Source organism: Oryctolagus cuniculus, chromosome 19 (genome assembly GCF_051225735.1).
Source record: "Oryctolagus cuniculus isolate XC-2025 breed Fujian yellow rabbit chromosome 19, ASM5122573v1, whole genome shotgun sequence".
Lineage (NCBI taxonomy): Eukaryota > Metazoa > Chordata > Mammalia > Lagomorpha > Leporidae > Oryctolagus > Oryctolagus cuniculus.
Genome location: NC_142885.1, coordinates 56,294,684 through 56,308,467, shown reverse-complemented (window position 1 = coordinate 56,308,467; position 13,784 = coordinate 56,294,684). Strand labels below are relative to the sequence as shown.

General features: G+C 46.0%; 1 protein-coding gene and 1 pseudogene across 4 annotated transcripts in view; both read right to left on the bottom strand.

Moving 5' to 3' along the window:
* Positions 1-13,784, bottom strand: part of BMERB1 (bMERB domain containing 1) — a 155,272-nt gene that overhangs the window by 94,563 nt on the left and 46,925 nt on the right. The window lies entirely within an intron of this gene.
* Positions 6,079-13,784, bottom strand: part of LOC138847060 (centromere protein N-like) — a 54,206-nt pseudogene continuing 46,500 nt past the window's right edge.

Sequence of the window (13,784 nt, the reverse complement as noted above, 5' to 3'; positions counted from 1 at the left end):
AAAGCTTATTAAATAATAATGCCAGAATGCCTTCCTGCAAGAGATGGTTAGTATTGACAATAAAAACGTTTGTCTTTGACATGGCTCCACTCTGAACAATCTGAATGATGATGGGCTGGAAGAAATGTCCAGGGCCTCAAACATAGAGCCCCATCTTTCAGGAAGGAGCCAGACCCTGGGGAGAAGGTGGGAGATAGAAAATATGAGGGAGAAGGGAAGGAGAGGCAGAGAAAGGTCGCCCTTAGATGTCCATCCCAGGAGGACTTGGGGATGAGCTGGGCCCTGCCCAAAGAGATCCATGGAAATGCAGATATTCTGATCTTTAATGAAGGTATGTTCCCATGTGACCTAGATGTCCCAGGCAAAAACGTGACAAAGGAAGCAGAGGAGGGCATCTGTTGCACTTAAGTTTTTCAGTGAAGTAGGAAATAAGGATGAGAGTGAAGAGATAAGAAGAAAATAGGAAGAGACTGAAGTAGCCATTATGAGGAGGGGCCCAGGTAGTCTGTATGTTCTGTATGTCTGTTTCTGTAATTTTTCATTTATTTTCTGACTGAGGTTGACTCCAGATAACTGAAGCCATAAAGAGAAAGCCTTGGTAAAGGGCACTATATTCTGAAAGCACAGGCAAACTGAAGCATTAAGTCAGAGCCTTCTCTGCTCCGCAGCCTGTGAGCACTTTGTCCAGACCAGTGTTCCTTAAATTCAGCACTTGCTGACATTTGGGGCTGAATGGTTCTCTGCTTTGGGGGCCATGCTGTGCATGGTAGGATGTTTAGCAGTGTCCTTGACCTCGACCCACAAGGTACCTACCAGGAGTGTCCTCCCCCTAAACCAAAATGTCTGTAGACATTGGCAGATTTCTCCTGGGGGGGGCAACGTTGTTTCAGTTGAGACCAGAGATTATCATTAGTGTCCCTGGAAGACAGGTGCAAGACTCACCTGGAGGTGGTTTAAAACCCACCTCCCTGGGCTTTTCCTGGGCCTACTTTGTCAGAATCTCTCTGGAGGGACCCACCAAGTGGCCCTCCATGAAGGTAATTCTACATTAAACTATGTGCCTCAGTTCCCTGAAATGAAACCCTAATGACAATATCTACCTCAGAGGGTTGATGAGATTAAATGAAGGGATCCAGGTAGGCACTAAGTACAGCGTGCTCAGTAAGTGTTTGCTGTTATCATTCACGTTCAAGTTTGAGAAGCACTAGTTTGGAGAGAGGTGCATCAGGTTCTCCTGAAGAGAGGAATAACAGCAGAGTGAACACAGTGATAATGATTTGGCTCAAATGCTAGTCGAGCACTGAAGCTGCTAACGAGAAGGCACAAGAAGCGCCAGCACCCCAGGGCTTCCTTCTCTGCAGATAGTCACTGTTCGTGCTGACTTCATGGTCAAACTACCTCCCCAGCTAAAACAAGTAGTGGCAACAGGGTAAGAAATCTATCTGTATATTAGTTATCTATTGCAGCCATAATAAATTGTCACAAACTTTTATTATAGTTCTGGAGGCCAGAGGTTCAACAGCAGTCTCAGTGGGCAAAAATCAAGGTGTCAGTAGAATTGTGTTCTTTTCCATAGACTCACGGGAAGACTGTGTCTCCTTGCATTTTCTAGCTTCTGTAAGCCACCTACTTTTCTTGGCTCTTCACTTCTCCATTTTCTTTTTCTTTCTTTCTTTCTTTTCTTTTTTTTTTTTTTTTTTTTTTTTGACAGGCAGAGTTAGAGAGAGAGACAAAGGGGAAAAGGTCTTCCTTTCCGTTGGTTCACCCCCCAAATGGCCGCTATGGCCGGCATGCTGTGCCGATCCGAAGCCAGGAGCCAGGTGCTTCCTCCTGGTCTCCCACGCGGGTGCAGGGCCCAAGCACTTGGGCCATCCTCCTCTGCTTTCCCGGGCCACGGTAGAGAGCTGGACTGGAAGAGGAACAACCGGGACAGAATCCAGCGCCCCAACCAGGACTAGAACCCAGGGTGCCAGCGCCGCAGGCAGAGGATTAGCTAAGTGAGTTGCGGCGCCGGCCACTTCTCCATTTTCAAATCCACCAGTGGTGGAAGGAGTCCTTATCATTGCATATCTCTCTGACCCTTTTTGTATCACCATTCCCCGCACCTTTTCCCCCATCTCCCAGCCTCAACCCAGCTGGAAAAGTTGCTCTGAGTTTAAAGACTCAGGGATTTAGATTGAGCCTACCAAGATAATCCAGTTTGGTCTTCCCATCTCAAGGTCTGTACCCTTAATTCCTATGTGTCTTATCCTATAGACTGAATCTCGTATGTTGCTAAAATTCTTAGATTAAAGCCCTAAATCCCAATTTGATGCTATTTGGAGGTGAGCCTCCAGGAGGTAATTAGGTTTAGATGATGTCATGAGGGCAGAGCCTTCAAGAAGGAGTGGGTGTCCTTATAAGAAAAGGAAGAGAGGGCTGACATTGTTGAGCTGCATCCCAGTGTCCCATATAGGTACCAGTTTGAGTACTGGCTATTCCACTTTTTTTTTAAATATTTATTTTATTTATTTTGAAAGTCAGAGTTACACAGAGAGAGGAGAGGCGGGGTGGGGGGGAGGTCTTCCATCCAATGGTTCATTCTCCAATTGGCTGCAACAGCAGGAGCTGCGCTGATCCAAAGCCAGGAGCCAGGAGCTTCTTCTGGGTCTCCCACACGGATGCAGGGGCCCAAGGACTTGGACCATCTTCTGCTGCTTTCCCAGGCCATAGTAGAGAGCTGAATTGGAAGTGGCACCTATATGGGTTGCTGGGGCTTCAGGCCAGGGTGTTAACCTGCTGCGCCATAGCGCTGGCCTCCAATTCCACTTCTAATTCAGCTCCCTGCTAATGTGCTTGGGAAAGCAGTGGAAGATGGCCCAAGTGCTTGGGCCCCTGCACCAGTTTGGGAGACCTGAATGAAACTCCTGGATCCTGGCTTTGGCCTGGCCCAGCCATGGCCATTGTGGCCATTTGGGGAGTGAATCAGTGGATGGAAGATCTCTGCATCTCTCTCTGTTTCTCTCTGCCTCTCCCTCTCTCTCTAACTCTGCCTTTCAAGTAAATAAATCTTTAAAAAAGAGAGATGGAGAAGAGACTAGAGCTCTTTCTTTCACTATGTGAGGAGACAGCAAGAAGGTGGCCATTTGTAAGCTTTGAAAAGAATGCCCTCACCAACACCATGCCCATGCTGGCAACCTGATCTCATCCTTCCTGCCTCTCAAACTGTGAGAAACAAACGTGTGTTTTTGAACTCACTTGGTCTATGATATTTTACTATAGCAACACAAGCTAAGAGACTATATAAGAAACATTTACAGATTCCAGGGATTCAGGCATAGACATCATTGAGGGGCTATTGTTCAGCCTCTCACAGTGTATATAATCCTACAGTGGAAAGTCCCAGGATAAAGTCATTATCCTCAAAAAACTAATCATAGGTAGGGACCCAAATTCAGTGAATGAGGTAAGATGGCCAAGCACTGAGATTTCCTTCTCCCTCACTGGGCCTTGTCCACCCTACCGAGTTCCATGGAGGCAGCCTTGGCACAGCACCACTTAGCTGACGGTACATGATTCAAGTCTGAAATTGCTTCTGCCCCTTACTGGTTCTGTGCTCCTGGACAGGTTACCTAAATTCTCTGAGTATCTGCTTCTTCACTTGTAAAGTAGGTCTGATAGTCCTTAACTTGCACTATAAAGGGACATGAAGAAGTTTATACCAAGTTTGCATTTTCTTTCATTCAGTTTTCCAAGAACTTTTTGAAGCCCCTCCTGTTTGTTCATTCCATAGTCACTAGTGGAGTAGCTGATAAGTGGGTTATGTGATATACCTATCCTTAGTGTTCATTAACTGTTAAGTGGGGGTAGCAAGGATTGCAACAAGGGTTGAATGAAAGACTGTATGTAAGCCTCTCTGTGTGGTACCTAGTAAATACATCAAAAGGAGAATGCAGAGACTCTGAGTGACAGTTGTTATCATCACCATCATTACTGCCAGCCCCATCACCACCACCATCACCACCTCCAGTACCACGACTGCTGCCATCAGTGGAGAAAGCCACCAAATTCAGACCTCCACCATAACTGGAGCTAGGAGTCTGAAAGTCAGAGGGAATGAGCCTCTGGGGAGTTCCTGCCCCAACTTTACCTCCTCTGAGAACTCCCCTCACTGAGAATATCCCGTTTCACACACTGTCCTGTTCTGTGCCTTCTTGAAGGATGAGAAGCACCAAAAGCCCTGTGTTCCACCTGCATTGTCCACAAAACCCAGATAGGTCCAGAGAAGCAAAAAGGGTGGTGATATTAAGGCAGTGAAAATGAATGAATTTTTACAAATACTCTAGAGTATTAATTTTCAAAGTCACCTTGGAATACTCTGTGCTTCAGGTAACACCAACATTTCTCAAGTAATTTAAAACATTTCTTAGATGCCTATAAGATTATTAGCTCCTTTCTGGCAGAAGGTATTAAAAAACAAGCTCTTTGATAATTACTTTTGAATCAGTGCTTGAGCCTTTTAAGAAGAGCCATATTCACATGGTTTGATCACCATACATTATTCACACCACTCAGTGATATTTGGTAGTTGCTATGTTTTGGATGTATGTAGACTATTCCAGTGGAAACTTATGTTAAAATTTGGTTGCCAATGTAGTGGTGTTGGCATTTAAGAGGGATTAGTGTCTTATCATGATACTGTATGAGTTCTCATGGAGATAGATGAGTTCTTGCAAGAGAGCACTGTTATTCAGCAGTTCAGCTCCTTTGTCCCCTCCCTCTCTTCTGCACATACTCCAGCCATGTGATGCCATCTGCCATGTTATAGCATGTCATAAGGCCCCCACAAAGTATGGCTGCCTGATCTCAAACTTTTGTTTTTTTTAAGTTTCCAATATCTTTATTCACAAATCAGTACAATAATGGTCATTTTAAATGTTACACATGATAAAAGATAATTAAAAGTATATTTACAGCAAAAACAATGATTTTATATAACTGAATAATCATATAAACAGCCTCTTTTTTTTTAAGATTTATTTGGGGCTGGAGCTGTGGCACAGCTGGTAAAGACACTGCCTGCAGTGCATGCAGCCCATATGGGTGCCAGTTCAAGTCCTGGCTGCTCCACTTCCGATCCAGCTCTCTACTATGGCCTGGGAAAGCAGTAGAAGATGGCTCAAGTTCTTGGGCCCCTGTACCCACGTGGGAGACCTGCAATAAGCTCTTGGCTCCTGGCTTCAGATCAGCACAACTCCACCGTTGCTGCCATATGGGGAATGAACCAGTGGATGGAAGACCTCTCTCTCTGCCTTTCAAATAAATAAATAGCAGAGTTACAGAGAGAGAGAAGGAAAGACAGAGAGAAAGGTCTTCCATCTGCTGGTTCACTCCCCAAATGGGCACAACAGCTGCAGCTCTGTTGATCCAAAGCCAAGAGCCAGAAGGTTTGGGTCTCCCATGTGGGTGCAGGGGCGTGAGCACTTTGGCCATCTTCCACTACTCTTCCAGGCCATTAGTAGGGAGCTGGATCAGAAGTGGAGCAGCTTGAACATGAACCAGTGCCCATATTGGATGCCAGCACTGCAAGTGGCAGCTTCATCTGCTATGCCACAGTGCTGGCCCCAGATAGCCTCTTACAATAACAACTTCATGGCCCAACTCTTCCCCCTGAATGGACTAATTTTATGATTCTCCCAGGGGTTTTGAGTCAGGTATAGTTTCTTAGTGTTTCTTTGAGTGATTCAAGGCTTACAAGAAAATCCCTGGACATCAGCAAATGAAACCAGATATGCCCAGGATAGAGAAGAGGCAGGAGAGGGAGAAAGGATATTGGACATGATGCCTAGTAGGCTCAACCACTGTGCCTCCTGCTTGACTCAGAGCAGTCTAGTACTGAGGGTCAGGTCTGGAGCCATAGAAACCCTGTCAAATCTCAAATGCCCACAACTGCTGTTCCTAGCAGAACATGGGGGTAAGGAAACAATCAGTCCCAACAATTATATGAAGGTTTCTAAACTTTCAATACCAATAATTAATTTATAAAATATAAATTCATAGAAAGAAACTGTACAAATATCCTAGAAAAAAACCCTCCAACTAGCCATTAGCAAATATATAGGCTATATTTGTAGTTGCACTTAGAAAACCATATGTATTTGATTTATCTGTAATTTTAAAATAATTCATTCCCTACTGGGTATGCAAGTGAGCAATAGAAAAAGTGGTACATCTGCAATTCCAGCTGTGCTAAGGATTTCAGTGCTTCCAAAAGATGTGGGCTGGGGAACCTTACTAGGCACCTCAGTGGTTCTTCCCTGTCAGCCAGGATACTCCCATTTAAATCACTTTTGAACTTTGTTTTGAGCTTATGTTATGTAAATTCTAGTCGTGGTTGAGGATAGTCTCCAAAAGTTTCTTAAGTTATTCTCTGGACTTTGTCTTTTTCTACTGCCTTTTCATGAATGATCCTTGAATCTATGTTTATGTCCAGCCCAAGGCTCTTTTCCTGAAGAAGTGTGTAGGATTGTGGATTTCAAAATTCTGATTACACTGCTTGAAAACAATAGCCTTAAAAGAGTCCAGGTATCGGCCGGCGCCGCGGCTCACTAGGCTAATCCTCCGCCTAGTGGCGCCGGCACACCGGTTCTAGTCCCGGTCGGGGCGCCGGATTCTGTCCCGGTTGCCCCTCTTCCAGGCCAGCTCTCTGCTGTGGCCCGGGAGTGCAGTGGAGGATGGCCCAGGTGCTTGGGCCCGGCACCCCATGGGAGACCAGGAAAAGCACCTGGCTCCTGGCTCCTGCCATCAGATCAGCGCGGTGCGCCGGCCGCAGCGCGCCGGCCGCGGCGGCCATTGGAGGGTGAACCAACGGCAAAGGAAGACCTTTCTCTCTGTCTCTCTCTCTCACTGTCCACTCTGCCTGTCAAAAAAAAAAAAAAAAAAAAAAAAAAAAAGAGTCCAGGTATCTGCTTCTTGGGTCCATTCTCACAATCTGATGGTGTTTGCTAGCAGTTGTCAATACCTGACCCAGAAGGGGAATATTACTCTTGAGCCTGGAGGAAGAAGTAAAGGCATAGAGATTGTGGGAGTAGTACACCATGTAAGTAGGTTTGCACTGGTTTGGCTTAGTATACTGCATTCCTCCAGGTGATTCAAATCCAGACTGCATTCTCCTCAGCATCTCTGGAGTTGACCGTCACATTTTTTAAGGCTCTCTGAAGAATTTTCTTAAATGAACTTTTAAACTATTCTATATCAAAAAGGTCAGCGCCTCCATTTGGTCCTTTACTCATCTGATAAACATCCATGATTTTCTGGTGCATGTGAACTTGAGTACAAATGATGTCTAAAAGGGACACCTGGTTGAGACTGACACATTCCTCTTTGTGGTGGAATGAGAAGGCCATGCCAAGATGGCCACTGGCAACAGAAACTGCCTGGCAACAGGCTGTGATTGGATGGCTTTGGAAACCACATGGCAACAGGCTGTGATTGAATGGCTTCGGATACTGCCTGGCAACAGGCTGTGATTGGTTAGGGCATAGACCGCCCCTTGACTGGATTGGCTGCCTTGGCTATTTAAGCTGCTGTACCAACTGAAATAAACGAGTCTGTGGGCTGCTCACCTCTGGCCTGCTTTCACCCAACTCCTGGGGTCTGTGTGGTGACTCCACACCTCTTGCCCCCACCACGCTCCTCCTCAACACAGTAGAACCACACATTGACCAAGAGATTCCTTTCTCTGCCAGAAGCTTAACAACTGCAGTTGATTTTCAGACAAAAAATTCCAGGCTTTTCAGACATAGGGATTTCAGGATGGTCATCCTGATAAACTCAGCAATAGTTTCATCTATCCCTGTGGGATGGTCCACATCTCCAGCTGTCTCACTCTACTGTGGCTGTTCCCACCCGAGCTGCCTTCGAAGCCACCATTTTTGTTTGTTTGTTTGTATGTTTAATATTTTTTATTTGAATGGCAGAGAGCAGGGGGTGGGGGCAGGGGAGAGAGAGAGAGGCAAAGGTTCACTGCTGGTTCACTCCCCAAATTGCTTCAACAGCCAAGACTGGACAAGGCTGAATCAAGGAGTCAGAAACTCCATCCAGATCCCACATGTGGGTGGCAGGTGCCCAAAAACTTGGGCCATCTTCCACTGCCTTCTTGGGTGCATTATCAGGAAGCTGGACCAGAAGTAGAACAGCTAGTACTCAAATCAGCACTCTGATATGGGTTGCCAGTCTTACATGTGGTGGCTTAATCCATTGTGCCACAACATTGGCCCTCTGATCATGAATGCTTCTGATTCCAGAATCTCTCTTTGCTTTATAAATTATCCACCTCTAGGCATTTTGTTACAGCAATGGAAGGTGGACTAAGAGACAGTAATTCCAGAACTCAGACTCCCTCTCCAAGGCATGGGTTTATCACCATTGAGAGTGTTCACAAGACTTTGCCACAGGACTGCAGTTCCCAAGTGGCATTTCCAGAAAGGCTTTCTTTGAATAGTGTGTGTGTGTGTGTGTGTGTGTGTGTGTTACTGCCAGAATGGGGCTTCGAAGGGGGTGATACGTAAGTTCTGTCAGATTATTCAACAATCTATAATGTCATTTTACATCATCAGTGTCGTTTTTCCAACACTTTAAGTGACCTTCATTGAGTCACCAAGCAGTCGGTCATATTTCTCCCAACCCCAAGCTGAAGAGCTCAGATTGCCCTCTGAGACCCTTTGGGACCATACAAAGAGCGGTATCAAAGAATAAAATACTCTTCCCAATTCAAAGGGAACTGTTAAGGCTGACGAGTTAAAACTGTGGATATTGATAACCCTGCAATAACAATAATATAATTGCCCAATTAAAATTGCATAAACAACTAATGTTTCTCAGAATTTTGACAAGTTCATGCCATTATTCGAAGTTCATCTTTGAAATATCTTCCATCCATGCATTTCAGAACGACTTCATGAATACAGACAATTATAAATCTATCCTGAGCTGTGATTCACGCATCTTTAGTAAGACTCTTTAACACTTCCAATTTACAAAGCATTTCAGAAGTCAGCAAAGGGCCCAGGTCACGCAAGGATGGTTAGAGAACCAGATGGTGCTGTTTAAAACTGTGCTTGGTAGACTAAAATGATGGGAATCTAGAGGAAAATAAATTGGAACTGTCTAAAGTAATATTTCAGTTTTTAAAAATTGCTTAGCCTGGAAATCATGTGGCTCATTTAATTCCTCATAGCCTGGAATCTTGAGGAGGGAGATAAACTGCATGGGGAACCTTATTTTCATTCAGTTCGAGACCAGGGTATAGCACGGGCTATGTCCCTGTTGGAAAGAAGGTGATCTGAGTGTGACTTAGGCTGCTTGAGGGTCAGAGGAAACCAGCCAGGGATGCCCGTGCACAGGTCCTGTGTAAGCCTGGGTGGCTAAAGTTCAGTGTTCATTCCAGCCAGCAGCCTTGGAAGCCAGAGAGAGAACTGGAACATGGAGAGGGAGAAGGAGAGGGGAGTAAAACTGGAAGCACAGATGCTGGACTCAGAGTCCTGGGGAGAAGAAAGAGGAGACCTAAACAGGGAGGTCAACCACATCAGGACTAGAAACACTTGGGGATTTTAGAAAAATTATCTAAAACCTGTAGTTTGTTCAGATTTCCCTGGTTTTTACCTCCTTTCCTTGCCCCGTGCCAGCATCCCATCCAGGACACCACAGGATGCTGCATCATCTTTTCTCCTGAGGCCCCTCTTGTTCGTGACCATTTCTCAGACTTTTCTTGTTTGTGGTGATGACCCTGACAGTTTTGGAGAGTATTGGTCAGATATTTTGTGGAATGTCCCTCAGTTAGGATTTTTCTAGTGATCAGTGTGCTATGATTTGAATGTTTGTGTCCCCCGCACAAGTCATGTGTTGAAACCTAGTCCCCAGTGTGATGGTATTAAGAGGTAGGGCCTTTTGAGAGGTGACTTGGTTATGAGGGTGGAGCCCTTGTTAAAAAGGTGGAAGGGGCCGGCGCCGTGGCTCACTAGGCTAATCCTCCGCCTTGCAGCGCCCGCACACCGGGTTCTAGTCCCGGTCGGGGCGCCAGATTCTGTCCCGGTTGCCCCTCTTCCAGGCCAGCTCTCTGCTGTGGCCAGGGAGTGCAGTGGAGGATGGCCCAAGTGCTTGGGCCCTGTACCCCATGGGAGACCAGGATAAGTACCTGGCTCCTGCCATCGTATCAGCGCAGTGCGCCGACTGCGGCGGCCATTGGAGGGTGAACCAACGGCAAAAGGAAGACCTTTCTCTCTGTCTCTCCCTCTCTCACTGTCCACTCTGCCTGTCAAAAAAAAAAAAAAAAAAAAAAAGGTGGAAGGGATGTGTTTACCCTTCCATTGTGTGAAGACATGCAGAAGAAGAGTGGAGACTCATGAGCCCAGAGGCGGTCCTCACCAGAACTAACTCAGCTGGAGCCTTGAACTTGGACTTCCCAGCCTCCAGAACTGTGAGCACTAAACTTCTGTTGTTCATAATGTGCCCAGTCTAAGGGATTTTGTCATTGCAGTCCAAATGGACTGGGACAGTTAGGCTAGGGCTGTGGGTTTAGAAAGGAAGAATACAAAAAGGTGCACCCCTCTTCACGTGACTACTGCACTTTGCATGCTCTCAGGATGATGTGACCCCGCTGGTGCTCGGCTTGATCACCTGGCTGAGGTAGAATCAGGTTTCTCAACTGTACAGTCACTGTCTTCTCCTCCTCTTTCTATACTGTACACTTCGGAAGGAGACCACTGTGCGCAGCCCCCATTTACATTTATACTTCCTTGACAGCTGAATGAAGTATTATTTTTATAATTAGAGAAAATTTTCACATTGAAAGATGAAGAGGATCTCATTCTAGTAGAGAAAAAAATCCAGTCCTTCTGTATTTCCCAGCTGGAACTGGAGGTATGGCAAGAGTCAGCTGCCCAGCAATCCAGCAGGAGATACAAAACCTGTGTACTCTTGGGGTAGGCCTGGTTTAAAAAGCCAAAGACACCAAAACAACAAAACCAAAAAACTGGACAAAGGTTCAGCCTGTTGGGATGCTTGGGTACTGACTTTTATCATCCCCGTGGACACACTCAGGGCTCTGCCCCTGTTGGCTGGCCCTTTCTCTGTGGGGTCTGCTCTTCGTTTATTCAACACACCTACCCTACCTGAGGCAATGTTCTAGGAGCTGGCCATACAGAAATAAAACACCCATCCTAATTGGGAAAACAGCAAAGAAAGAGATAAACCACATGTGTAAGTTGACAGGCTACAAAAAGTAAAATGCAGGAAAGTGATGGATGGGGGCATTCCTTAGATAGCAGGGTTCAGGAGGACTTCTCTGGGAAAGTGGCATTGAGCTGACACTGAATGACAAGGAAGATGGAAGGAAAGAATGCAATAGACAAATGGATCAGCAAGTGCAGAAGCCCTGAGATGGGAAGAAGTTACATGTTCATAAACAGAGGAGGCCGATGAGGGCAGAGCAAAGTGAGAAAGGGGGTGAGTGTTATGAGATGGAGAGAGAGGAAGGGATCAGATGGTACTGAGCCTGTGGGCAGTGGTGAAAGCTTGGATTTTAGTCCTGATGCTCATCTGGTGTGGTGATTATAACCCAGGGAGAGAGTCCATCTGATAGTGTGTATGTGTGTGTGTTTAAAGATTTATTTGTTTGCTTGAAAAGCAGAGTTACGGGGTTGGGGTGGGGTAGGAGGGGAAATAGAGATCTTCCATCTTCTTGTTCACTCCCCAAATGGCCACAACAGCTGGGGCTGGGGCTGGGCCAGGGTGAGGCCAGGAGCCTGGAACTCCATTCATATCTCCCATATAGGTAGCAGGGGCCCAAGAACCTGTGCCTTCCTCTGCTGTTTTCCCAAATGCATTAGTGGGGAATTGGATGGGAAGTGGAGCTGTAGGTTTTGAACTGGTGCCCATTTAGGATGGTGTCACAGGTGGCAGCTTAACCTGCTGCACAATACCATCCCTGCCTGATTGTGTTTTTAAAAGCTTCTATGTCTTCCACGAGAGTGCATTGTTAAGGAAGCAAGCAGAGAGGAAAGGAGACCAGCCACCTGCTATTGTCTTAGAGAGGTATTGAAGGATTTTATGCAAAACAATATGTGCAAAAGTTCAGTACCTAAGACATAGCAAGGGAGCAGTACATGCAATAAAAATAAAATAAAATAAATGCAATTCATAGATGTACTACTACAGTTATTCAGTGCTTTGCTTTTTCTGACTTAGCCACAATGACTTCCCAGCCTCTTTTTTCCTCAGTTCTTTTGGTAGGGCAAGCCCTAAGGGAACTGTTCTCAGGGGTGACTGGGCATGATAGAAGAGTGTCAGGAAAGCAGAACATCTCAGGGCACACATGCCCAGGATCACTTCTGGCTTAGAAAAAGGGAGTCTGAACCACCCGCCCATGCTTGAGAGTTGTCTGTTCGGCTCCTTTGGAACTGGGCACCAGTAAGTGAGGACTATAGTCTTGGTTTTGCAGAGAATAGAGGAAAAAGATTGGATCTAGACCAGGTCACTGGGAGGGGGAAAAAAAAGAACAACCAGGGTCAGAATGACGTGTACCAAGATGTAAACTGGAGGTCTGAGGGAAGATAAGAGAAGCTCTACTTTATGATATGGGGAGGAGCAGAGTATACTGTCAGCAGTGCCCCACAAGCCTGGAAGTCTCTGATATGAATCACAGAGAGCCCACGTCAGAAACAGCTATTTTTGAGCCCAGCTAGAAAGTTTGCTTGTCTGCCTTCACTGAGAACAGTGAGTGGCTGACCCAGGCTGTTAGTTATTCAAGTCATTGCTTCCCCTAAACAAAACTTCAATCAACTGAGTGCTGTGAGTCAAGGCCACCCAACTGCACAGAAGATGAAAAATAAACCTTTGTGGAGCTCTGGGCTTGCCAAGCCCCAAGGTCTGCTCCAAGAGAAGCTGAACCCTGCAAAGGTAATTTTGCTAAAGGGCGGACAAGCAATTCCTCCAAGAAGAGGGGGTTTGAACAGCAGTTTCCTGTTCCTGGCAGGTCCCTGATACGTTTTGTTCAGGCTCTTAAATTCTAAATGTCAGTATGTTGTCTCCATGTGGAGTGAATGTGTGTTGATTTTGCCCCCGAGTCTGTGTTCTGTAGCTCTGACAGAGTACCTGAGGCTGGATAATTTATTGAGAACCGAGGTGTATTTACTTTAGGGCTCTGGAGGCTGGGAAGTCTCAGAGCACAGTGCCCGCCTCTGGTGAGAGCACCATAACCTGGTGGAGGGTATCATGTGGCAAGCTGGAGCAAGTGTGCCAGCTTGAGTCTCCCTTCCTGTTCTAAAAACCCACGAATGTCATCATTCATCCCCACCCTCATAACCTCATCTAATTCTAATTACTTCCAAAGGCCCCAAAATGTGACTTTGGGGACCCAGCTTCCAACATGTAAATTCTGAGGGACAAACATTCAAACCATAGCAACCTCCCAACATCCCTTTGCCTTTCTTTGGTAATAAGACTCTTATTTCCTTTGAGAAAACAGCACACACTCACCACTCCCAAATCTGAGGGACTCAGTGGAGTTGATCCTACCCAGATGTGGCCCAGATGTGGCCCAGGCCTTCACGGTGTCCACAGTTTCCTTCATCCCTGTGGCTGGTTCAGATGGGCCTGGGATCTGATACACATTATAGCTAATCAGACCCAGAACTTCTATGTGAACTCCTTAGGAAAAAGATCCCCTGAGATCATGTGAATCCTAAGAATAAAGTCTTTATGGAGGAGAGAGGAGCTGAAAGATGGAGAGAAACAAAATCATCTTT